This window comes from Cynocephalus volans, chromosome 4, assembly GCF_027409185.1.
Source record: "Cynocephalus volans isolate mCynVol1 chromosome 4, mCynVol1.pri, whole genome shotgun sequence".
Taxonomy (NCBI): domain Eukaryota; kingdom Metazoa; phylum Chordata; class Mammalia; order Dermoptera; family Cynocephalidae; genus Cynocephalus; species Cynocephalus volans.
The window spans coordinates 16,037,924-16,062,833 of NC_084463.1; the positions used below are offsets into that span (position 1 = coordinate 16,037,924).

The 24,910-nt window shown below is 48.3% G+C and overlaps 1 pseudogene; it reads left to right on the top strand.

Moving 5' to 3' along the window:
• LOC134375867 (peroxiredoxin-2-like) overlaps positions 1-24,910 on the top strand; it is a 200,611-nt pseudogene that overhangs the window by 19,368 nt on the left and 156,333 nt on the right.

Sequence of the window (24,910 nt, forward strand, 5' to 3'; positions counted from 1 at the left end):
CAAACAGAGCATTACTTAAGTGAGAAGATATTTAGATCTGTGTATCTAGTGTAAGGTGCAAGGCTCCCCACGGTGACACCTTAATGGCCAGGGGCACGGCGGGAACAGTAAACACTCTTTACCTTTGCTGCAGCCTGGGAGCTCTCCTGTTTGTCAGATATGATTAGCTGTTACCCTTCAGGTCTCCCATTGTTATTCAGGTCCCCACTTGTCACAGTCACACCCCTATGAATGCTCAGGCCTTGCTTTTTCTCCAGCTCTCTCTCCCTCTGGTGGCACCCTGGCTGGCTAGTAATTTATGTATGACAATATAAGACTAATTCGGTTATTATGTCAAAGGGAAATTGAATCTAGGGTTTTAGTGCCGCATCTGGGAGAAATCTTCAAATGAATCTGGAGTGGAGAAAAAAGCCTCAGAGTTCGATTCATCCGCTTGTCACCCTGTCGACAAGATTAAGTCATTATAGAGGGCTCAGCCTGGGCCAGAAATGGGAGCGGAGAGGAAGGAGATAAAGGGAATGGAAAAGGGGTGGGGGAGAGGAGTGCAGGGAAAGGGGACAGGCAGAGGCAGGGCTGGGCTCTGGGCCGGGAGGCAGTGGGCCTGGCCGTGGGGAGGGCTCTGCCTCTCGGGGACTCCCTTGTTTACCCACAAGGCAGCCCTAGAAGTGCGAGAGCCAGGGGACAGATGGACAGGAGGAAGTTCAGTGGGAGGGCATTTATGCAAACATTAGCTTGTCTCTGCTCCTGGGCATCTTAAATATTGCCTGAATTAAAATCTGGCTTCCCTGCCTTCTGTGGGATTAGAGCACTTTGCTCAGTGCCAAGTGAGATGGTGTTATTTCTGCGGGGCACCCAGGCTTGGGTGAGGGGGCAGCTCCCTGGACCCCCCACAGAGGCCCAGCTGGGGTCCTAGTGTGCAAGGAGGCATCCATGTCTGGGGGACCGTGTGCCTGCTTCCTCTCAGTTTGGCGAGAGAGGAAGAGGTGGATGGGATCCTGAGTCGGAATGCGGGGAGCAAGAACCTGCCAAGGTATGTGTGACTTGAATATAAAAGGATCTGATTCTCAGAAGTTGGGGCAATACCCCATAAAGCTGTTCTCTCTCTAAGATGCCCCACTCCGCTTCCATTGGTCCTGTTGTTAGATCGACTGTCCGTGTCGTGATGGTGCTGCCCACCCTCGCCCTCTGTGGGGTGTCAGTTAGGTGAGCTGTGACTGGGGGTGGGTCTCTAAGTAGATTTGGCAAAGCCAAATCGAGGGCCACCCTCACACCAAAACCATGAGTGTTCGTGCTGCTTTTTCTCTGGACACTTTGGTGCCCAGCTTTGAGCATCTCTCTGAACCTCAGATTTTGCTTCTCAATAACTCGGACCACCCACTCACATGGAGAAACTCCAAAGTGCGTGGTTGCCATGACCACGAGTCTCCCCTCAAGCCTTATGGGCATTATACTTCCCTCCGATTCCTCCAGCCCCAGGAAAGGAGGCCAGAGGTCATCTTGGCCATGCCTCTGCCTCCAAGCAGGATTCCAGGGAAACGACCAGGCCAGGAAGGAGCTGAGGCCAGCTCCACCATCTCTCTCTTTCCACCTCCCTGCTTACTCATGGAAAAACAACTTCTTTTCCCCAAAGAAAAAGGAGGAAGCTCAAATTAAAATGAAAGGGTTCAAAATAACCTTCAGTTCTCAACTCACGTCAGTGTGACTGTCTCTTCCACACCCACACATCAGCTCCGACCAGACGCCCACCCGACAGTACTTATGCAGAAGCTACTGGCAGCTGCTACTAACCCGAGAAGCGTGCTGGCTCTCAGGGTGGCTTTGTTACCATCCCTATCTCGGTTCTTTGTGTCTCTGGAGATTTTTCCACATCTGATGAGGGTCCTGGTGGCCTCAGAAGGGCCCTGGCTGCTGTGACCCTGCACCCTCACCTCCTGAGTGAGCAGGACAATGTGAAAGCCTGTGCACCTCCCACTCCCGCCACCACGTTGTTAATACCATGTGTCTGGTAATTGGATGGTGTCATCTCAGGGATGGTATTTATTAATAGATATTCAGAGCCCTGGACAAGTTCATCATGATAACCGAGGATTTGAGAGAGGCCAAGGAACAGATGGGCACTGCCGAGTGTCGGAGGAGGGGTCTGTTTGAATTCCAGGCACACCTGCCTTGACAACGGTGCAGAAGAAAATCCATCATCATTACCGAGAGAGGCCGTCTCCATCGACGTGAAAGCAAGACGTCAGCGGGGTAGACCCGCCCAGCCCACTGAGGAGCAGGTGTCTCCCTCTGTTTGTGGATGTCCTGGGAGCTGGCAGCTGCCATGGGCCCGCATTCTGATAAGCAGGGTGTTCCTGACTAGGAGAAGAAGGCAGGGGACCGTAGGGGACAGCAGGCTATTACAACCACAACACTGTGTAACCAGTGCCTGGTTGGGTCCTGGTACCATCAGGGGTCATTTAGTTCATTCTCCTGCCTCTGAGCCCAACTGCAGATAATAGTCTAAAAAGCTAGTTGTGAGGAAGGAACGCTCCTCCTTCTAGAGTGTTCTGGGGAGGAACATGACACAGCCCCCTATAGTCACGCACAACAATGCTGGCAGCCCCACTCCTGAAGTCCTCCCCAGAGTGTCTCATGCTGCAGATTTAGCCAGAAGAAACAGATGGTCAGGGTGGTCTGAGCAGACAGGTGGGGGGAGGTGATGCCCAGGGAGGGGCCTCGTGCTGGCTACCCCTCCCCTGCCTGGGCTGCTCACTGGCTCTGCTCCCAGGACATCCCTCATAAGAGGCTTCAACCAACACCCAGGCCGCCTGTCAGTTTAGGACCCCCAAGCCCATATATGTCCTTGGAAATTTCATTCAGGCTGCTACCTCCAAGCTGGGGAGGACACATACGGTGGTTTTGTAGCTTAGCCTAGGCCTGCTGGATGGCAGAACCCACACCCCCTTTCACCTGTTACTGTGAGGGGGCCGCCAGACGGGGCTGTTGTACCAGTGGGACCAGTGGGAGAGACAACTCTGGGAGCAGGGCCAGGATTAGGCACCTCACCCTAGTTGTGGCTTTGCCAGTGAGGGATGAGGAAAGTCCAGCACACCAGGCAGAATGGGGTGCACAGGCTGTAAGATCCCAGCAAGAGATTGGGACATTAGGAGAGGCACTGGGGGACATCCAGGCAGAGAGACTCAGTGTCTACATAGGGAGGGTGCTCCAGGGGACACTGGCTGTGGGACTGAGGACCCAAAATTTGGTTTCAGGACCTAAAATACCGGGCTGGCTTCCAGAGCCTAGGGCGAAGCTGGTGGGGTGAGGCTGGACATGAAGGAGAAACCAAGAGCCTGCAGCCGAGGGAGGCCAGGGCGGTGCTGGGGACAGGCAAAGCACCAAGCAGGCTGCTTCAGAGCAGTCCTGATGTCCACAAGGGAGAAAAGCCCAGAGAAACCAAGACTGGACTCGGGAATGAACTGGTCATACTCTGGTAGCGGATCATACTCTCCAGCTTTGTTTTGCTTGGGAATGTATTTAATTTTTAATGATATAAGTAATACATGAATACGAGGTTACTTCAAAAAAGTTCGTGGAAAAATAGAATTAAAAGATAATAGGAATCTTTCCATGAACTTTTTGAAGTACCCTGCACATTCTTGTAAAAAGTCAAATAATGGGGGCCGGCTGGTTAGCTCAGTTTGTTAGAGTGTGTTGCTGATAACACAAAGGTCCAGATTTGAATCTGTCAGGCCAGAAGCCAAAAAAAAAAAAAAAAAAAAAAATCAAATAATTCAAGTGGAGCAAAAGTCCTCATTATTTACCTCCCTCCCTCCCCCTCCTTAATCCCACTGCCCTCCCTCAAGGAATCACAACCATGAGTTCAGTGTTTACAAAGGTAGGTAGATGGTAGAGATAGAGGCATATTTATGTGGCTTGCCTTTCAACTTGATAATATTTCTTGGCGTGATTTCCATGCTATTATGGAGAGATCCACTTCATTCATTTAATTCCATGGTGTTCCATTGATAAAGATTACCATAGTTTAATTGTAAACTTATTGATGGATATTTATTTTGTTGTAGTTATTTTTTTTTATTGTTTCACAGTAAGCATTCTTTTACATGGCTTTGGCAGATTTCACAATCGGTTTAAGAGTGACTGGTGGGGGCAGGAGTCCCTTGGGAACTTTGGGAGCCTGGGGTGAGGAGAAACTGGGCTGGGATTGAAGTCAGCACTGAGCAGCCTCCCTTGCCTTGGCTGGCTTCTCAGAGCAGCTGCTCCTAGTGGGGTCTGGGGTGTCTCTCACCCTGGAGCCTCTGATTCCCTGCATTTAATGGGGGTGAGGCCCTTGCTGACCCTCATGGCCTGCAGCTGGTACAGGCAGCCATGCACCCCCCCACCATGAACATCTTGAAGGAAAAGGCATAAACTCTGTTTCCCGGCCTGATCCAGGCAGGTTAAAATCAGAGCCTGATGGTGCACCGATTTCCAACAGACTCATTTTCTCTCTTGAAGATGATCATAAACAATATTTCTGCAGCAGCCCCAGCTGAGGGACAGGTGCTATTTTGAAATGTTTTTAGTCATTGGTTAGTGCCGGGATGAGTGGGAGGAAGGCGCAGGGCCTTTCTGGACGCGGTGCTGACGTCATCGGTGAGTTTACAGAGACGTGGTTTCCTGTGTGGCTTTGGGAACAGTTTCTCCCCTGATCACGTGTCCCTGGGACAGTTGGGTAGGAGATGAGTCCTTTGTTCTCAAACCTTTCATGTAGCCCAGGCCACCTTGGGCTTTGCAATTGGTGTGCCGTCTCAATCAGAAGTCAGGTAAAAGATACAAGCAGCCTAAAGAGGCACCAGGAGGTGGGCAGTGAAGGGCAGAGGGTGTTCTGTTTGTGTACTATGAGAAGCAATCTGCTGAGGTCCCTTATCTTTCTCCTGCTGCCCATCCAATTGTGTATTGATGGAGCTTCTTCTACAGATCTTGGAGTGAAGTCACAGCATCTGATAGGAGCAGCGCTCTACAGCTGGGCATTGACTGGGTTCATATCTTATCTCTCACTCTTGATACCTAATTCTGTGTCTTGATTTTCCCATCTGAAAAATGGGCATAATAGCATCCTCCCCCAGGGGTTTACAGGGAAGGCTCAGTGAGATGAGGCAAGTACACCCTGAGTGTGGTGCCTGGCAGATGCAAAGCACAAGAGGCGGCAGCCCTGATTATCACTGTCACATTTCACCATAATGCTTGCTTTAGCTTTCTGTTTCTTCCTCTAGGCTGTGAGTTCTTTCTGGACATCAGAGTTACTTTCTTCATTGTCTCCTCAATGCACAATAGGTTGAGTGAAAGGAGATGCGGTAGGTGAAAAATGGCCACCCTTTCTGTGTAACTCCTTCCATCAGTGGTGGAGTCTATGTCCCTCCCTTGGATCTAGGCTGGCCACACGACTTACCTTGACCAAGAGAATGCAGTACAAGTGATGCTGCGTGACCTCCAAGCCCAGGCCTCAAGAGACCTTGCAACTTGTGCTCGTGGCCTCTTGCTGCACTGTAGCTGCCATGTAAGGAAGCCCAGGCTAGCCTCCTTGAGGGTGAGAGACACGTGAAGACAGGCCAAGCCATCCCAGCCATCCCAGTAGGACTCCAGGCATGCGAGTGAGGCACCTGGGGGGAAGCCCGGCCCTCAGTTCAACCCAATGATGTGAAGCTGACCCCTGCTGAGACCAGCAGAAGCCCAGCCCAAATTGCAGAATCATGAGCAAATAGAAGGTTGCTATTTTAAGCTACCAAGTTTTGGGATAGTTTTTTACACAGCAATAGATAAATGAGACAGGAAACTTTGGAAAAAGTCATCTTAGAGTTCGTAAGAGATAAAGGAGGGAAAGCTGGGCAAAGTCAGAGTGGACTGCAGAATTTCAGAAGGCAGAATGGCTCAGGTTCAGAGCAAAGGCCGTACAATCCCATGGGCAGAAGCTCTAGAAGGGAAGATGGCCGAGGAGGGCTGAGAGGCTCTCAGACATTAAATTCTGATGCTAAATCACAAATGAGCTGATGAGGAAAACACAGTGGTGCACAGGAGCTCTGGGAGGAGCTCAGATTGTAAAGGTGCTGGGGGGAGGGGGGAGGCAGTGGTCCACATCCCAGGCAAACATGAGCATGACATAGTGAAGGTACCGGTGATATCACAGGCCACAGTGAGCTGGTAATGCAGGAACCATAAAGTGAGCACATTCATGATTTTTGAAGCAAGAAGAGCAAGGAGATGGGCCCCATTCTTTAGGGTGAATATTATAATGTTGAGAGACACCTGAGCAAAGCAACATTTGCACTTTGCTTGTTTGCTATCAAGGAAAAAACTCCCAAATGTGGAGAAAGTAGAAAAAATATAGCCGAGAACACTGAAGCCCAAATAAGCTGAGGCGGTAGCAAGAGCATGCTTGCTATTGCTTGGGATTCGTATTCTCTGGCCAAAGTGTATTTCATTGCTGAGCTCAGGAAGAGCTTCATGCAGGATGGTGGACACGCCATTAGTCATCGCTAGGGCAGGGTTTCTCGGGGGTGGTCAATCCACCGGCATCAGGTTCCCCCTAGAGATGCTTGGCGAGACCACAGATTCCTGCAACTGGCTTCCCAACTCCCTACCTAATTTATAATGTCCTTCTCAGAGGGTGAGGATGAGGAATCTTGTATTTGTTTTTCGAACAAGCATACCAATCTCTGGCACTGTTCTAAACAATATGTCTTTAATCTTCATGACAATCCTATTGGGAGATTCTGTATTATCTCTATTTTTGGGATAAAAAGAACTGAGGCCCCGAGAGTTTGGGTAAGCCAGGCAACAAAGGAAGCGGCAGAGCTGGGACTTGGCAGTCAGTCAGCTCCAGAACCCATGCCCCTAACCACTAGGCTACGCTGCCACTTGAAGATCCCAAACAAGCTCTGCAGGCATCCTTCTGCACACTTCCCTGTACAAACCACTGCTCTAAAGAATCCTGGGAATAGGAGAGGTAAATGCTGTCTCCAACTTCAAAAATGAAAAAATGAGAACCCAGAGTCTATCATTCTTGGTAAAGACATAGCACAGTTATTAAATAGTTTGTGGTCACTTGGAGAATAGTGGACACCAGGAACTGGCATGGGTTCATATAGAACAAACCAAGTCAAAATGAGCTCACTTATTTTATTGAGAGCATGGCTGGACCAGAGAACCAGGGGTGTAGTGAACATTTCCCAACATCCATCCCACCCCTGACGATGGGTTCAGTTTGGGGCAGGCCAATGAGACAAGAAGACAGACTTGCTTGAGGCTTTGGAGAGGGAGAATCCAGCCTCTTTCTCTTGGGTGGAAACAAAGAAGTATGTTGCCCCAACTACTCTGTCACAGCCACGTTATGAGCCTGAGGGGAGCCAGAGTTAAGATTAAGCTAATGCTGCTGATGGTAGGCAAGAGATGGATAGAACCCGAGTCTTTGATGACATCGTTGAGCTACTGAATCAACCAACCTTGAAGCTGTATCTATCTCCAGGCTTCCCGTTATGTGGGACAATCAGTTTCCTTGTTGTTTAAACTAGCTTGATTTAGGGTTCTGTAACCTGCAGAAAAAAATATCTTAACCAATACAAGGGGAATGCTCTAGACATACTGCTTTTCAATTTTAGAAAGTTATTTGACTAGTTTCCAAGATATTCTTGTGGGAAAAACAGAGAAACTATAGCTAAATAATATCATTAGGTAGATTCACACCAGTAGATCTAATGTTAACCAGAAACCAGTGGTAACTTTGAGACTGCCAGGTGCACACTCAGAAAGGTCTGTGCCTGAGAAGAAGAAGCCTAAGACCAGAAGGAATTAATTTTCTGGAATTCGGAATTCATTTGGACTCATTTGGACTTGCCTGAAATGCCTCATTTGTGTCTGCATATTCCTAAACCTGGTGCCTGTCTCAAACTCCAAAGCTGGTACATACTCTCTCTAAGCTACTGATATCTGCAGACCTACCACCAAGACCTGGATTCGTCTTCAGCTGCACAACAGTCTCCTGGACAGGTGTGAGGTTTCCTGACTTTGGTGTTTCTGCCTTGCCCTTGCCCTTTTCTCCTGAATTGGAATTGGTCTCTGCCCTCTAATTCTTCAGAAGTGACCCTTGGTACATTTCTAGTTTTAGCCCAAATATGAAACTCTGGCTGGAATTTGACATTGGAACCAGAACAATGCCTTGAAGATCAGTGTTATGGATAGATGGCCTCTAGTGGGTGGTACAAGATTCAGCCCTTGAATCTTGGCCTGACCTTGGTCACCTACTTGGCATAGCAAGCCTGCTTACCCAATTCGCAAATGTCTAAAGGCTGCGAGGCTAATTAAAGTACCAGTGACAAATTATAATTTTGAAATAATATTATAAGTAGCCAGAATAATAAACTGAAAACATTTTTTAAATCTCAAGTACAGAAGTAGCTTATAGCTTTTTGTGTTTAAAAAAATGGGCTAACTAAAATTAAATAAAAACCCACAGTTTCTTTAAAATGGTCAGTAATGTGATATTGCTGCCCAAAAGGCCATGGCATCTTAGGATACACACTCAAAGGATAGTGTCCAAACAAGGGAGGTGATATCCCACTGGGAATTCTTTTGGAAACCCGTATTTGGAAAAGGGCATCCAGAGGGCATCAAAGAAGAGGGACACAGGGAACAGGAAGAAGCCTCTGCAAAGGTCCAGAGCTCAGACCTGGGATCATTAGTGAACATCTGAAAAGCAGAGAGTTTGGCTTATTCTGAGGAACGATTTTCTATATGATATAACTTAAGACAAGTTAATATGACTTAAGTGCAAAGGCTGTGGAATCAGATGATCCCAGGTTCAAATCCCAGTTCTGCCGCGTGCTAAAGGCATCACCATTGGCAGGTCAGTTTCTCAGGCTCAGTTTAAGCTTCCATAAAATGGAGATAAGAATGCCTACCTTACTGGATTATTTGGGATAGTCTCCCTAAAGGGCTCAGCATAGTACCAGGCACAGAGTCAGTGCTCAATAATCTATCGTTATTATTAACAATCAAATGGGGTTTGAAGTGAGGTTATAGGTTCCCCATCACTGGTGTGTTAAGCAGAAGTTATATATCAACACGTCAGGAATGTTACAGAGGATATTGTGCTTTGGGCTGGAGGTTGAAATAGCTGATTTCTAAGGCTCCTTCAAACTATAACTCTATGATTTTTTTTTTTTTTTTTTTTTTTTTGTCGTTTTTTCGTGACCGGCACTCAGCCAGTGAGTGCACCGGTCAGTCCTATATAGGATCCGAACCCGCGGCGGGAGCGTCGCCGCGCTGCCAGCGCAGCACTCTACCAAGTGCGCCACGGGCTCGGCCCTATAACTCTATGATTTTAAGTCATTATAAGAGCCCAGACTTCTGGTCAGGTCGGGGACAGTAATCTATTAATGGGACTGAAATTCCCTGCTGGTCCAAAGACCCAGAAGTTTCACTGTATGAATTACTGTTCAAGCATGCCACGTGTGTGCCTGAGGGCATCCATGTGCATCTGTGTATGTGTGCACACCGGAGTGTGTGTGTACCTGTGTTTGCATGGAACCGTGCCCCACTTCATGTGTGAAAACACTCCATTTAATGGCAATAAAGGCATAGACTCTGATGTGACCCAGGTTCACATTCCTCTCCGCTCCTCTGCCAAGTCCACATACGAGAGAGACTTCTCTCTGTTGATTTCTGTGATGTTTGTACCTGGAAGGAAAACTTATCAATAAGGTTCTCGGCACTGTTGATTCTTTTCAGCAGTTGTGGGTCAGGTTTGCGGGCTGGGATTTGATAACTGTGGTTAGCGCCCTGCCCAAGCTGTCCCTTCCATAAAAACTCGCTGAGCCCCTGGACTTTGGCTTCGGCCCCATTGGAATCCCTTCCTAGCCTTTCTGCCCCCTTTAGAAAGCTTTTCCTCATCCCATCTGAGGCACCCTGTGCCAATGTGTTATATCAGCTCCCTTCTCCCAGAGGAAAAGTATTTGACAATCAAATCAGTGCTGAGTGGTCATTTCCTAAGAGCACTAGTTATGTGCAGGGACTGTGCCTATCACCCGTAAACAAGGGCTTACAACTCAGCAGGAAAAGCAGAGGTGAACCCAGTAAGTATAAAAACTGTTGCAGTTACTATGCAGAGGTCAGGGTAGGGAATGGGAGCGAGTGGTCAGTTCTCTCTCCCCCAGGGACCCCTCCCTAGGTTCATTCTACCCCAGTATGTATGAGTGTAGGGATGCTGGTCCTATGGTAACTGGAGTGTGGCAAAAATATCTTGTGAAAGGTGGCATTCTTGGGATACTGCCCGTCATGCTATGTGGGTAACTGCCTAATAAAAACTTGGAATATTTTGCAGAAAGCTTCCCTGATCTTCTCTCGGCTGATATCCTGTAGCAATTAGTTATATGGCTATCATTGTCTCCATTTTGCCGACAAGAAGACCAACGCTCAGGGAGGTTAGGACATGCCAGAGCCAAGACTTCAAACCAGGTCCTCCAATTCCAGATCCTGGTCCCTTTCCAGCACATCTGCTCTCTCTGGAAGCTGCCAGGGACAGGTTCTGGTGGTGGCTGGTCCACCCCATGCTGTGGCCAGTTCTCCCCCAGTCCTCCAGGGCTCTCTCTCACATTGCCGGGTGAATGGCGAGGGCTCCTGGATGGCATTTCATGTGGCTATATCCTGTGCTTGTCAGTATAAGCACGACCTCTGGGGAACTTTCTCATTTCCTGTCCTACTGTCAGGTCCCCTTAGGAATGCCATCTGGAGCAGCAATGGCCCCTGGACAGGCTGGCCAAGCAGTAGGGTGGCCGCTCCCCAGACCAAGCCTCGTGGCTGAGCCAGTGTGAGCAGCATAGGAAGGTGCCTTCTGCTTCTGAATGATCTGGTCCTGCTGCCGTGGGGTCCTTTATAAACTCTCCTGAGTTATTCTCTACTTATTGCTGTTATTACTATTGATCCATCTCTAAACAGCAGAGATCCCAAGGCTCAATTTAAACCATCAATCACATCAATAATTCTTCTATTTGTAATATTGTTCCTCCTGAGACTCTGTGGATGCCTCCCAGTACCCAAGAGAGGTGGAGAAATTCTTCCTAGAGGGAAACTGAGGCACAGAGAAATGGGAGGTTGGCCACAGAGCAGAACAGGGCCTGGGCTCCGGCTGCTCTGTCTCTTGCTCAGCGCCTGCTGTCCCATCTCCCCTCCCACTATGGGATGTTCTGAGTTCGGTTGAGACCCTCAGTTCAGTGGAAGGTTCCCCAGTGCCCCACGAAGCCAGGGCATGCTTAATGAGGGAGCGTAGACCTTCTGTTCCTCCCAAGGCCCAGGCAGCCTTCAGCCTTCCCTTCCTCCGTTTGTGCTCCAGCCTCAAAGGGGATACAATGAATAGCTTTTCCATTTTCCTTCATCCCAACCCCCAGGTATGGGGATCTGCTTTGTGAAAGCTGAAAGAATCTTTTTTGTAAGCGGGAGGTGGGGTGGGGGTGGATGTCACATCACAGATGCCTGCCTTTTCCATTCTGAGAATATTGGCAGGAGAAGAGGAATTAAGGTGGTACGTGGGTACCGAAGTTTCCTTATATGCACAGAACAATGTGTCTTCCAGTGGGGGCACCATAACCTCCCTCAGCAGCCCGTGGGGAGCAGGTTGTCTTTCCTCCGGGCCCACAGGCCGGCAGCAGTGCCATCATCCGGGCCCTTCTGTTGTGGGGTAGAAGCTGATGGCGAATGTGGGCAGTGTTTGTGCCATTTATTCAGCTCCAAGTGTGCGGGTGGTGGCAGCATCCAGAATGGCCTCCGCAGGGGACGACCACCACCGAGTACATGCCTCCTCCCTAGCAATCCTACCTCTCTCTTCCTTGCTCTGTTTTTTGGGGATTTAGGGGTACTCACGTCCATTCCCAGCCGCCACCGGCTCTCGTGTGCCCTGCCTTTCAACTTTACGATGAGGACTCCGACTTCACCTGTTGGCAGAAGCGAGCGTGAATCAAGCCCCCATTTCCAATCTTCCAGGCTCATAAAACTTGCCACCTGTTCCAAGATGGGGTCGTCCATCCCCTATTTCATCTGTGGGGGAGAGCAGGCGCAGATGCAGCTGATGGATGGGAAGTTTAGAAAATGAAGTCTTGGAAATCGATAGAAGAATATACAAGCTATGTATCATGTGAGCACGTCTTGTCTGTGCTGCAGTAAATCAAAAGTAAGGAATGGCAGGCTTCCACAAGCCTGGATCCCCAGCCCCGCCACGATGGGGGCGGTGGGGGCTGCGATGTGATGGGGTTTGCACATCTGAACACATATTTTCTTCTTCAGTAGACCTAAAAATAAGCCTGATATGATTTTTTTTTTCCTTTAATACTCTGACCCCACCCCCAACTCTTTTCCTCTTTAATTTCCATCCTGTAGGCACTTAGCATCCAAACGTCCCTTGTAGAGGAGCGATGTATTGTGAGATAAGCAGCCTCGGTGGCTTCGTGAGTGAACACTTGTCCCCAGGGCTGTGTCACTGTGATATTAGCAAACTCTGATCCTGCAGTTTGAGGACCTCAGTGCCTCCAAGATGATTATCTCAGAGTTCCTCACACATAGGCTGTGGGCAGTGCTTGGCTAGAGTGCTGCTTTGAGGAGACTGGCATGGGGGGCGGAGGGGACAGCCAGAGCGCCTGGGCCACCCCCTCCCTGGGACCCCTGCCCCAGGGAAGGCCCCACAGCCTCTGCCGCAGCCTCAGCAGCCTCCCTGTCCACCCTCCACCCTGCACCCTCTTGCTCTGACTGGAACCCGCTCTCCCCCACCCCCAGTGCAGCCTGCTCACCTGGGGGCTGTTTTCTCTCCCTATCCCTGGCCCTGGACGTGGATGAGTTGTCCCCGGGCTCCTCACCACTCAGCTTCCTGCCAATATCCATCCCACCCCACTCCCGAAAAAACACCCAGTCAAAAGACTCCACCACCCTCTGCCCCTCCGGGCTGCAGCCATCCACCCACCAGGCCTAGCCCTCCTGCCCTGAACATTTTGGCTCCCAGATCACTGATTCTCTCTGATGCCCTCACCACTGCCCCCAGCATAATTAGTGGGGATTCCTTCCACAGGCTGGCCTCTCCCGACCTTGTTTTCCTGTCCTCCCACGAGCTTGTCTTCAACCGTCCCCCGGCCACTTGCCGCGCCCCCCACCCCCCCGTCGTGGCTGGGACCTTGTCATTTTCAGCAGTTTCCATCTTCCCATAATCTCTGTCTCAAGCCTTCTACTCTCCGGTCTCTTCAGCTCACTCCTTTGGGTGTCACCTGCCAGCCCACTAGGCCCTGTCATCTTTTCACTTTTTCATCTTCCCTTCGTGATACCCTGGTGCACCGCCTCACCCAGCTTCAGTGTCTGGATCAATCATAATTGTCCCGGTGCAACTCCCCTGCGCCTCTCTCACCTTCTGGCCTCTTAGCAAAACCTTGAATCTGGTTAAATCCTACCTTCCCCTCCGTGGTGCCTCCACCTTCGCAAGCAGAGCGTGGCTGGAAAAGAACCCAAGTCGTGACGGTCTTGCTTTAAATTGATGATCCCTGAGAAGGAAATAAAGAGCATCCAGATTGGAAAAGATGAAGTCAAACTGTCCCTGTTTGCAGATGACATGATCCTATATATTGAACAGTCTAAAACCTCTACAAAAAAACTCTTGGAATTGATAAATGATTTCAGTACAGTAGCAGGATACAAAATCAACACACAAAAATCAGTAGCATTTCTTTTCTCCAATAGTGAACATGCAGAAAGAGAAATCAAGAAAGCCTGCCCATTTACAATAGCCACCAAAAAAATAAAATACTTAGGAATTGAGTTAACCAAGGAGGTGAAAAATCTCTATCATGAGAACTACAAACCACTGCTGAGAGAAATTAGAGAGGATACAAGAAGATGGAAAGATATCCCATGCTCTTGGATTGGAAGAATCAACATAGTGAAAATGTCCATACTACCCAAAATGATATACAAATTCAATGCAATCCCCATCAAAATTCCAAAGACATTTTTCTCGGAAATGGAAAGAACTATCCAGACATTTATATGGAATAATAAAAGACCACGTGTAGCCAACGCAATGCTGAGCCAAAAAAATAAAGCTGGAAGCATAACACTACCTGTCTTTATGCTATACTACAAAGCTATAATAACCAAAACAGTATGGTACTGGCATAAAAACAGACACACTGATCAATGGAATAGAATAGAGAATCCAGAAATCAACCCACACACTTACTGCCATCTGATCTTTGACAAAGGCACCAAGCCTATTCACTGGGGAAGGGACTGCCTCTTCAGCAAATGGTGCTGGGATAACTGGATATCCATATGCAGGAGAATGAAACTAGACCCATACCTCTCACCATATACTAAAATCAACTCAAAATGGATTAAGGATTTAAATATACACCCTGAAACAATAAAACTTCTTAAAGAAAACATAGGAGAAACACTTCAGGAAATAGGACTGGACACAGACTTCATGAATACGACCCCAAAAGCACGGGCAACCAAAGGAAAAATAAACAAATGGGATTATATCAAACTAAAAACCTTCTGCACAGCAAAAGAAACAATTAACAGAGTTAAAAGACAACCAACAGAGTGGAAGAAAATGTTTGCAAAATATACATCTGACAAAGGATTAATATCCAGAATATATAAGAAACTCAAACAACTTTACAAGAAAAAAACAAGCAACCCAATTAAAAAATGGGCAAAAGAGCTAAGTAGGCATTTCTCTAAGGAAGATATACAAATGGCCAACAGACATATGAAAAAATGATCAACATCACTCAGCATCCGGGAAATGCAAATCAAAACTCCACTGAGATACCATCTCACCCCAGTTAGGATGGCTAAAATCCAAAAGACTCTGAACGATAAATGCTGGCGAGGTTGCGGAGAAAAAGGAACTCTCTTACATTGTTGGTGGGACTGCAAAATGGTGCAGCCTCTATGGAAAATGGTATGGAGGTTCCTCAAACAATTGCACATAGATCTACCATATGACCCAGCTATCCCACTGTTGGGAATATACCCAGAGGAATGGAAATCACCAAGTCGAAGGTATACCTGTTCCCCAATGTTCATCGCAGCACTCTTTACAATAGCCAAGAGTTGGAACCAGCCCAAATGTCCATCATCGGATGAGTGGATACAGAAAATGTGGTACATCTACACAATGGAATACTACTCAGCTATAAAAACGAATGAAATACTGCCATTTGCAACAACATGGATGGACCTTGAGAGAATTATATTAAGTGAAACAAGTCAGGCACAGAAAGAGAAATACCACATGTTCTCACTTATTGGTGGGAGCTAAAAATTAATATATAAATTCACACACACACACACACACACAAAAAAAAAACCTGGGGGCGTGGAAGAAGATATAACAACCACAATTACTTGAAGTTGATAGACAAGCAAACAGAAAGGACATTGTTGAGGGGGAGGAGGGAGGGAGGAGGGAGGGAGGTTTTGGTAAGGGGCAACAATAATCAACCACATTGTATATCGACAAAATAAAATTTAAAAAAATCAAAAGAAAAAAAATAATAAATTGATGATCCCTGAACTCAGGTGGGCGTTGGCCGCGGCTGGTACCATCCATCACTTCTCTGGTCCATTTAGCCCCCACTCTCCCAGATGAGTGGTTGTAGCATCCCCTCTCTCCTGAAACCTCCAGCACCTCCCCCTCCACGCTCATCTCCACTGATGACCTTGCTTTCTAGTCACCGAAAAAATGGGAACAATCCAAGAGAACCTCCACAGGCTCCCGCCCCACACTGCCCTCCCACCCGCATCTGTTTTCAATGCCTCCCTCTCTCTCCTGGTGTGGGGGGCCTGTCTGTGCTCCCCACCAAGGCCAGCCCCCACGCCTCCTGCACCAGATCCCACCCCAGTCACCTCCTCAAGGGCGTCCCCGGGCACTCTCCCTGCTCTACCCCATGTTGTTCCTTGTTCACTCTCTCCTAGTCCTCCCCTATCGGCCTGCAAACCTCCTGCCGTTTCTCCCATCTTTAAAAAGAGGGCCACTTCCTCCTCCCACTGCTTACATCAGTCCTCCTAGAAAGAGTTGTCCACCTTCACTCTGGGAGTCCTTTCTTCTCTTTTCTTCTAGACCATTTAGGGCCTCAGCCCTGTCCTCTACCCAGCTGTTCTGGTTAAGGTCATCGTTGCCTGCCATGATGCTCTAAACTCAGCAGTGACTTCTCCTTTCCCGTCTTACCTGACCTATCAGTTGCATTTGGCAGTATTGATCGCTCCTTCTCATTGAAATTCTTCCTTCCCAAGAGTCCAAGGCCCCCATGCTACTGGTTTTCCTCCTTCTTCACTGGCTTCTCTCACCTCCTTTGCTGGTTCCCCTTCGTCTCACCATTCCGTTGACATTGGAGATGCCTGTGAGCCTCCCCTATTTTTTTCTCTTCACATAGCCCCTAGGTAATCTCATCCAGATACACGGCCTTAAATTAGCTTTAAGTACAATCTGTATGGTGGCAACCCCAGATTTGTATTTCCTCTGAACTCCAAAGTACATAGTTGACACGTCACTCCCCTGCCTAAGCCCTTCAGTGGCTCTCCTCTGCCTGCAGGATAAAGTCCCAAATCCTGAATGGAGATAAAAGCTCCTTTATGCTCTGCCCTATGCCCATTATTTCTCATTCTTAACTCTCAGTCTGGCACTGTCTTGCCCTTTTGTGATCCTCTGATTCTGAAAACATGCCACTCACCTCAGGCCTTTACAGGTATCATCTTCTCCCAGGGACTCCAGCAACCCTGCCTCCCCTCCTATGCTGGCCAACTACTTCTTCAGGTCCCTGCCACCCTCACCCAAGGTGAAGGTGGATGTTCCTCCTAATGCTCAAGTGGCACCCTGTACTTAACTGCTGTAGAAATTACCAGCTCGCATGTCCATCCCCTGGACTGTGAGCTCCTCGAGGGCAGATACTGTTCCATTACTATGGTATCTCGTGAAACCTTATGCCTATTACCTTCCTGCCATCTATTCTCTATTCATTCCTGGAATATAGCCCCAGTTTTGCTCGAGGTGTCAATGTGCCAAGTTGCCTGTTAGATTCTTCATGGGCAGTGGTGGCCACGTGACCAGTCCTGGCCAGAGAGTACAGCCCCAGGAAGGCTTTGCTCCCTGTGAAAATCAGTGCCACTTCCATTTTCCTTCCTGTGATATGAGGCCAGAGGGGAAGCAGACATTTGTAACCATGAACAATAGTCACATGCTAAAAACAAGAGTGGGAGGACAGAAGGAAGAGCAGATACCAATGACATCGTGAAGACTGCAGCCCTAGACTCTGGATTCTGGTGATGTAGAAATAAACAAAAAATGCCCCTCCTATTAGGTTAACCTTTCTAGTTGCATTCCTGTGACCCCCACCGAACACAATCCTAACGGAAACAAATCCCCAACGCTGGCAGAGCACCTGGAAGACACCACAGCATGAAGAACGATTGAACGGACTGCTGGCCATTTTCCAGCCTTTGCCCGGACTACCCAACTATCCTGCCCCTCTTCCATCCCATTTTCACCTATGGAAAGGAAATTTCTCTTTCAAATCTCGTGTAAATGCCCCCTCTTTAAGTTGTTCTGACTCCTTCCATCCTACGGGTGCCTAGATTTATTCATGTTTATCATCCATCTACTATTTAAACGACTGTGACTGTGTCACAGCTGTCCACGGTTGATTTGGACCACTCTTCTTAGAAGGCCCTGGAGAGTAGGTCGATAGGTTTACTTGCCCTCTCCACTACATACTGCCCCCCCACGCACCCTCCCCGAGCCTAAAACACTGCCTTACACATCACAGATAATCAATAAATTCAGGATGAAAGCTGTGGCTGTCCCACAGCCCAGCCTACCTCCTCTGGCAAATCCTGCCTGACCACGTCACCCCACTTTCTGCACCATCCTTTTGATGATGGCACAGGTTGCTTTGTCTTGGTTTTGTTGCCTATAAATACATTGAAAGCTTGAATTTGGTGGAAATCACACCCAAGTCTGTGTTTCTACTCTCTCCTCCCAATTCCCAAGACATTGTCAGTATCTTATAGACAGTGGAAGGGAAGCGTGTGCTTGACTTGGGCTAAAGCAGATGATGGCTGCGGGCATTGGTATAACCTCCCTTTGAAAGAGGTTGGTGGCCTGCCTCCCTTTCTCTCTGAAGGCCTTCCAAATACAGGCTGGTTTTCAGAGCCTTGATTCCTGATCCTGTGCAGAGATTCCAGAAGCACTCTAGAAGGTAGGCTTTTATTTCCTAAAGCAGATTTCCTAGAGCTCATCCAAGTTCTTGGTGGCACAGTCTCTGTTAACCCATCACACTTCCCCAACTCTCTCCTCTGTCATCTTCTTCCTTTTGGCCCCTTATTTTTCAAGATGATTTCTAGGTATAAAGGAGCTTCCTCTTTGGGGGTAGATTAATTCTAGGAATCCCTGTAGGGATCTCACTAAAAATGCAATTCAGAGCAATTGAAATCCCAAGATTTCATCCTTTAGAGCTCAAAGGCAGGAGACAGTCTGCAGGAAATGGAAGCATTTGGCCAATGAATTTGTGGAAGAATCTGTACCCTTGATTCTTGGGAACATAAGCTCATTGATTGATTGAGCAGAGGAGCTAAGAGATCATTTTGTTCAGGGGCCCAAACTCAGATGCCACAGGACCAGGAAGGCGATGTGAATGAGCAACATGGGGTTTACATGATACATGACAACTGACACCCACCTTGCGTGTTGGAGATTGTCTTCACCTGGGTTCTCCAGAAAGCAGAGCCAGAGGCAAAGGCTTAAGTGCCATGATTTTATCAGGGATGCAAGCACACGGGGTTAAGGGGGTGAGGCAGGGAAGAGTGGAGAGACAATACAAAGATGCGTTATCAAACTGGCCACTGCCAAGGACAACTTACTGATCAGTCTTGTGGAACCACTCCCTAGAAGCTGCAAAAACTGTCTGTCCAGGGAGAGAAAGAGGGAAGATTTGTCTACCAGCTCCAATTCCCATTTGTCAAATATTGGCCCCACTGAGCACTAACCTTCCTTCTCTTCTGGACTGTAATCTGGGAGAGCCAAACTAGATCCCTTGGCATCCCCAGTCTTGGTGTCAACCATGCAGGAGGTGAGAGGCATGCAGCAGAGACACAGACACAAGGCATGGCTCTCTCAGCTAGCACCTGTGCAACGGCTGTCAGAGCCCACGCAGAGCTGCTCACTGCTATAGCAGAAAAAGAGGCGGGCCAGGCCAGGGCACCTGGAGTGGTGCCCGCATGATGTCTGATATGGTCCACCCACTCTGGCACTACTCCATCCACCTTGACTTTCCATCACATCTGATGCTCAGAATAAAAAATGAGGCCTTCAATTTTGTGAACAGAGAACTTCACCTCTTTTCTGAAGGGAGAGGTACAAATGCAATCAGTCACAGAGTCCTCTCCAAGGTGGTAGCCAGATCTAATGGTAAGAGATTAGGCAAGAGGATTGGTGATACAAGATACAGTCCTCACTGCTGCAACTGGTCCTGAGGCTGTCACTTACAGTCATCATCTCCTTTCTCTATCCTCCATCCAAGGTTTCCTCACACTTGGCCACATGTTGGTAGGTATGTGTTTCTTGCCATATGGGGCCTGGCCTTTTATTGCTAAGAAGTCCGGGCCCCTAATGACGTTGCCTTTGCTGAGTCATGGTTATCATTATCACAGAAGCACCAAGAGGTTTCCAGTGAATCTTCCGAGTTTCAGACATACTTCCCCCTGCCCCACCTTGTAGCAGTAGCAAACCTAGTTTCTCATGGCAATCAGGTTACTAATCCTGCCAACACAGCCACCACTTTCTCTACCTGATGATCCACTGGTGTGAACAGCCCAGAGTCTAGGTTATTGTTGAGACTCCAAGTTCAGTAGGACCCTCACTTTGTCCTCTGGCAGAAACATGCGTCACCCGAGAATCAGGGCCTGTAGCCTGGCAGAGCCTTAGTTTTCCAAGAAAGGAGGCACAGACATCTCAAGGGGGTCACTAGGAATAACGGAGTGAGAGAGGGAAAGTCCTCCCCCCCCTTGATTCCCAGTCTGTGTGCTCTAGCTATTGGGGACAGAGCATCATGTATGGGACATCATTTCAGCACATATTCTACATCCTGGAGAACAGTACCTGAAACTACAGGGTATCGTCCCTAAGTTGGTGCCCTAGCTTAACAGGACATTTCACCATTGTCTTAGGCTTGGTGCCTCAGGGAGAGGGGATATGTGATAAGACCGGTGGTTCCCAAGGCCATGTGCCTATTGGTACACCTCCCTGGGTGACTCAGGTTTCTCAGTTTGAGACAATGTCATATAGGTATCATGTCAAGAAATCAGGTGTTTTGTACAACCTCGGATGCTGGTACTGGTGGAGGATCTGTGGACGGGAAGGCAGGCCTATATCCAGAGTAGTACTGATTCTGGTAAGGATGAATTCCTGCCCCTTCCAGGGTGAAGTGGTCTTATGCAATCAACCTATCACCAAGAGGCTAGCTAGTCTCCTTGAGGAGCAGTGCCATGTCAAGGGCTCAGTGTCCCTCTCTGTTGCTGACTGTGCATACTCAGCAGTGGCAGCTGCAAGATCAGTCTTGGTGAGAGGGAGCCCATGCACCACCTCCGTGCACCTGCACTTGGGTGGCTGACAAGAGAAGCTAGTTGACATCCCCTGGATGATTCTTTCTTTCCAACTGGTTGGTGAGAACCTCCTCTGCCACAGATGCTTCTGGGGCAGTAATGGGAGACAAAAGACCTGCACGCTTTGTCTCACTACCACAGGTCCATCCACACACCTGTTCTCATGGCTTCCTTGTCCATGATCTTTCAATCTAATTCTTTCTAAGATCCTGACTTAGCAGCCAGGCCATATGTATATCCACATTTCAGGTCACATTTCTCGCTATGAGAAGTGAGACAACCAAATGTACTGTTTGGCTCTGCCCACTGATGGGATTTTCCACCACCACTGATCTTAGGGCCATTTTCTCTTATCACCAACATAATGCGCTGGCCTATCCAGGTCTCAGTTCTTCCCCCTGCTATTGATCAGTCATAGGGAGCACCCATGAGGCAATAAGTATGAGCTGATGGAGAGGGGTTAGTGCAATAGAGATCAGTGACATGGGGATCTCTTCATCTGTTCCTTTATGTGTGCCTTTTGGTCCTGCTTGGTCCCTTCCTGAATATGCCATTTCCACCATACAATGACTGGATCTTCTTGACTCCATGACTCAGCGGTTTTGATAAAAAACCAGCCCCTGATGGTAAGCTTGGGTCTCATTGTCACTTGGTGTTTTGTGGGCTCCTCTCTACCAGGGCCCATGAGCACACCAAGGGAACTTTAAAAGGCATGGCTTTGTTCCAGACCTTGAAGGGGTTTGCGCTGCAACTCTCCTGTTGAGGCTTTGACAGAGACTCCTCATGCATCTTTATCTACCACATATAGCTCTAGACCCTCTGATCTGCTGGGGCATACAATCCTAGTGCCGGAGAAGCTTGCACCAAAGGCCAACCCCCCCAAAGAATCATCTTTTTCTTTGTGCTCCGCTTCAAACTGGTAGCTTTTCCAGTCACCCAACAGATGGGGGGGGGGGAGTCAGAGTGATATTCTCAAATGTGCTATATGCTGCCTCCAAAATCCAAAGGGGCCCACTAAGCCCTGGCTTCTGTCTTAGCAGGAGGAAGCACACAATGCAACGATTTGTTTTTACCTAAGACAGTACAGCCTAGAATGCTCCAGCCTCTGGATCCCTAAAACCACCACCAGTGTGTCAGGCCCCTAGATTTTTGTGTGGTTATCTCCCATCTCTGGCTCACAAGCGTTGTACTAGAACATTCAAGGTTTTCCATTTTTGTGCTTGCCAGATACAATTTGCATGGTGTCATCAATATGGTGAACCAGAGGGATGTTCTGCAAAATTCAAGATGATTGAGGTCCCTTTGGACTACACTATGACAGAGAACCAGATAATTAGCATAGCTCAGGAGTAAGACAACAAATGTGGCCCCACATGTGAAGATGAGCTGCTTATGGATGGGGAGGAGGACATTTGCTTGATCAATAGCCTCATATGAATGCTAGAGGCGATTTGACCTGCTCTGGTAAAATTACTGCATCTGGCACAGAAACTGCAATCAGTGTTGCCACCTGGCTTAGTTTATACTAGTCCACAGTCATTCCTCGTGATCAATTTGGTCTTAGCAGGACCAGAATAGTGAGCTGAATGTGGGTATGATGGGGAGCACCAATTCTCCATTCTCTATGTTTTTAATGGTGGCCCTAATCTCTGCAGTTTCTCCCAGAACGTGGCCAATAATTCTTCCAATTTACTGTCTTGTCTGAACAGGAGGGTGGTTTCCAGGCCTCCAGCTTGGCCCATCCTACCATATTGTCCCTTTATTCATGGGCTGTAGAACCAAATGGGCCGGCTCTGCTGGCTCCTTAGTGTGTCTCCCCAACCACACCCACAGAGACTACGTAATAACCACAGGGGTGGTCCATGGATCCAGAGGACACACTGTAAGACAGACTTGGACCAAAAGTCCCTTTACCACCAGGTCCCTTGTCAGTGTTAGGTCAGATCCTGTCTCCAACAGTCCTTAGAAATGTAGGTACTTCCCCTTCCTCCAGGCACAGTTACTCCAGCATATGGCTGTAGGGCCCTCTGGGAAAGGACTGAGGGAATATTTATCATATATACTTGTGGTGGCATTGTATGAGCCTTCCTCAATGGGACATTCTTCCCTTATATCAATGGATGCTGGGTCTGTGAACTGACTTAGAACAGGAAACCAGGTGAGGGTCTGATGTCATCCTTCTGCTTACCATCCCTAGATACTTTTCCTTCTCACACCATGGCTGATTAGCCATCATCAAATATCCCTGCAGGTCAAGGCAGCCTAGTTGCTACTCTAGCCTTGCTGCCCCTTTGCCTCTGATATTAAAGTGCCACCACTGCCCTCTGTTCTTCCAGGTCCTTTGATCACAGGGAGCCCAGTTCCACCATCAGCCCAGCCTACAAGGCAGCCACTGCAGAATTTCTCAGAGATGCTTGTGCCCCCACCCCCAACCAGGGCATCTCTTATTGCCTTAGTGAGGGGGGTTCCTCTGCATACTCCTGAAGAAAGTAAGTTGTATTAGTTTTCTAGGGCTGCCATGACAAAGGACCACAGATTGGGTGGCTTAAAACAACCGACATTTATTTTCTCACAGTTCTGGAGGCCAGAAGTCTGAAATCAAGCTGTTGGTAGGGCCACCTTCCAAAGATTCTAGGGGAGGATTCTCCTTTGCTTTTTCCAACTTTCAGCGTGTGGCAGCACCACTCCAGTCTCTGCCTCCATTTTCACATGGCTGTCCTCCCTGTGTGTCTCTCTGCGTATCCACAACTCTGCTTAGAAGGACACCAGTCATATTGGATTAGGGCCCACCCTAATACATCTTCAAAGACCCTATTTCCACATAAGGTCACACACCCAGATAGCAGGATGTATCTTTTCAATGTATCTTTTGGGGGGACACAACTCAATCCATAACAATGGTCAACTCATAAGTTCCCAGTTCCAACACAGAAAATCCATTCTAAAACTTCCACCTCCCTGAGTCTTCTGACCCCTACTTCAATGCTATGCCAAGGATGTTCTGGCATTTCTATTCATTTGCTCTAACCCATTGCCATGGCCAAGCTCTAAGGAGCCATCCCGTCATACTGTTAGGACCAGCTCAAGATCCTCATGCTCAATTCTATGTCAAGGGCCTTTGTCAGGGGTGAGTGTCTCCAGGTCAACAAATTCCCCTCCTTGTGCAGCCTTCTCTTTGTCACCTGCCTCCTCTATCCAACTCATGGCAATGTTCAGGAACCACGGCCACAGTGTATCCCAATGCCACACCTTCCACTTGCACCTCTTTCCTGTATTCCACAGGTGGGAGCTTTAATTGTTCTGATGCCATCGAATGCCAGGATGATTGCCACCCAACTTATCACCAGCAGCAAAAGGGTTGTTATTACCAGAACCCCATTGAATAATCCAATTCCAAAATCCCATTTTGAGGGCTGCTTCCTGGGGCCACCCTGATACCAACTGTCTTCTCCTGGGTATCTCAGAAAGCAGAGCTTGAGGGAAAGGCCTATGTGCTACCCCTTTATTAGGGAGCCCACGCCAAGGGAGGAGAGCAAGACAGGGATGGGGAGAGTCACTGTGAGGATACATTACTGAGCTGGCTGCTGCCAAGAGTGACTGATGGCTCAATCTTGCAAGACCATTTCAAGAAGCTGTGTGTCTCGGGAGCATCTGCTAGGAGAGAGAAAGGGGGAAGAATTTTCCACTAGCTCCCATTTTCCATTGATCAAAGTTTTGCCTCACTGAGCATTAACTCCCCAGCACTTTCAGGTTGCACATGTGTGAGTGCTGAGTGCGGTTGTGCAGTGTCTACACCTTGAAAGGGAAGGCCAGGGATCGGAGGCAAGGGGCTGCGGCTCATGGGGCAGACACCGAGCAAATCACTGTCTGTTCCTACCTGCATGAAGTCAGTCAGAGCTCACCAGGAGCCGGTAGCTGCAGATGCTCTTGAAGCTAGAGACAGATGAGGCTGAGCAGGTCTAAGGGGGTGCAAGATAAAGGTTTGACAGACAGACTATGGGATGATGGGCTTGTAGGCACAGTGGCGAGTGTATGACTCATTGAATGGAGCCTGCTGATTTGGCCCCAGCTCATTGCTAGATCTTCTAATTTTTTTTCCCAAGGAAGCTAGTTTTCCGAGTTTTCTTTTAAACTTGGTACTAATTAAGATTTAAAACATGATGTGGGCTAACACTATGCAGGTCAAAGAAAACATTTCTGAATATTGCCAGTGGGGACATACCAAATTGCAATTTCT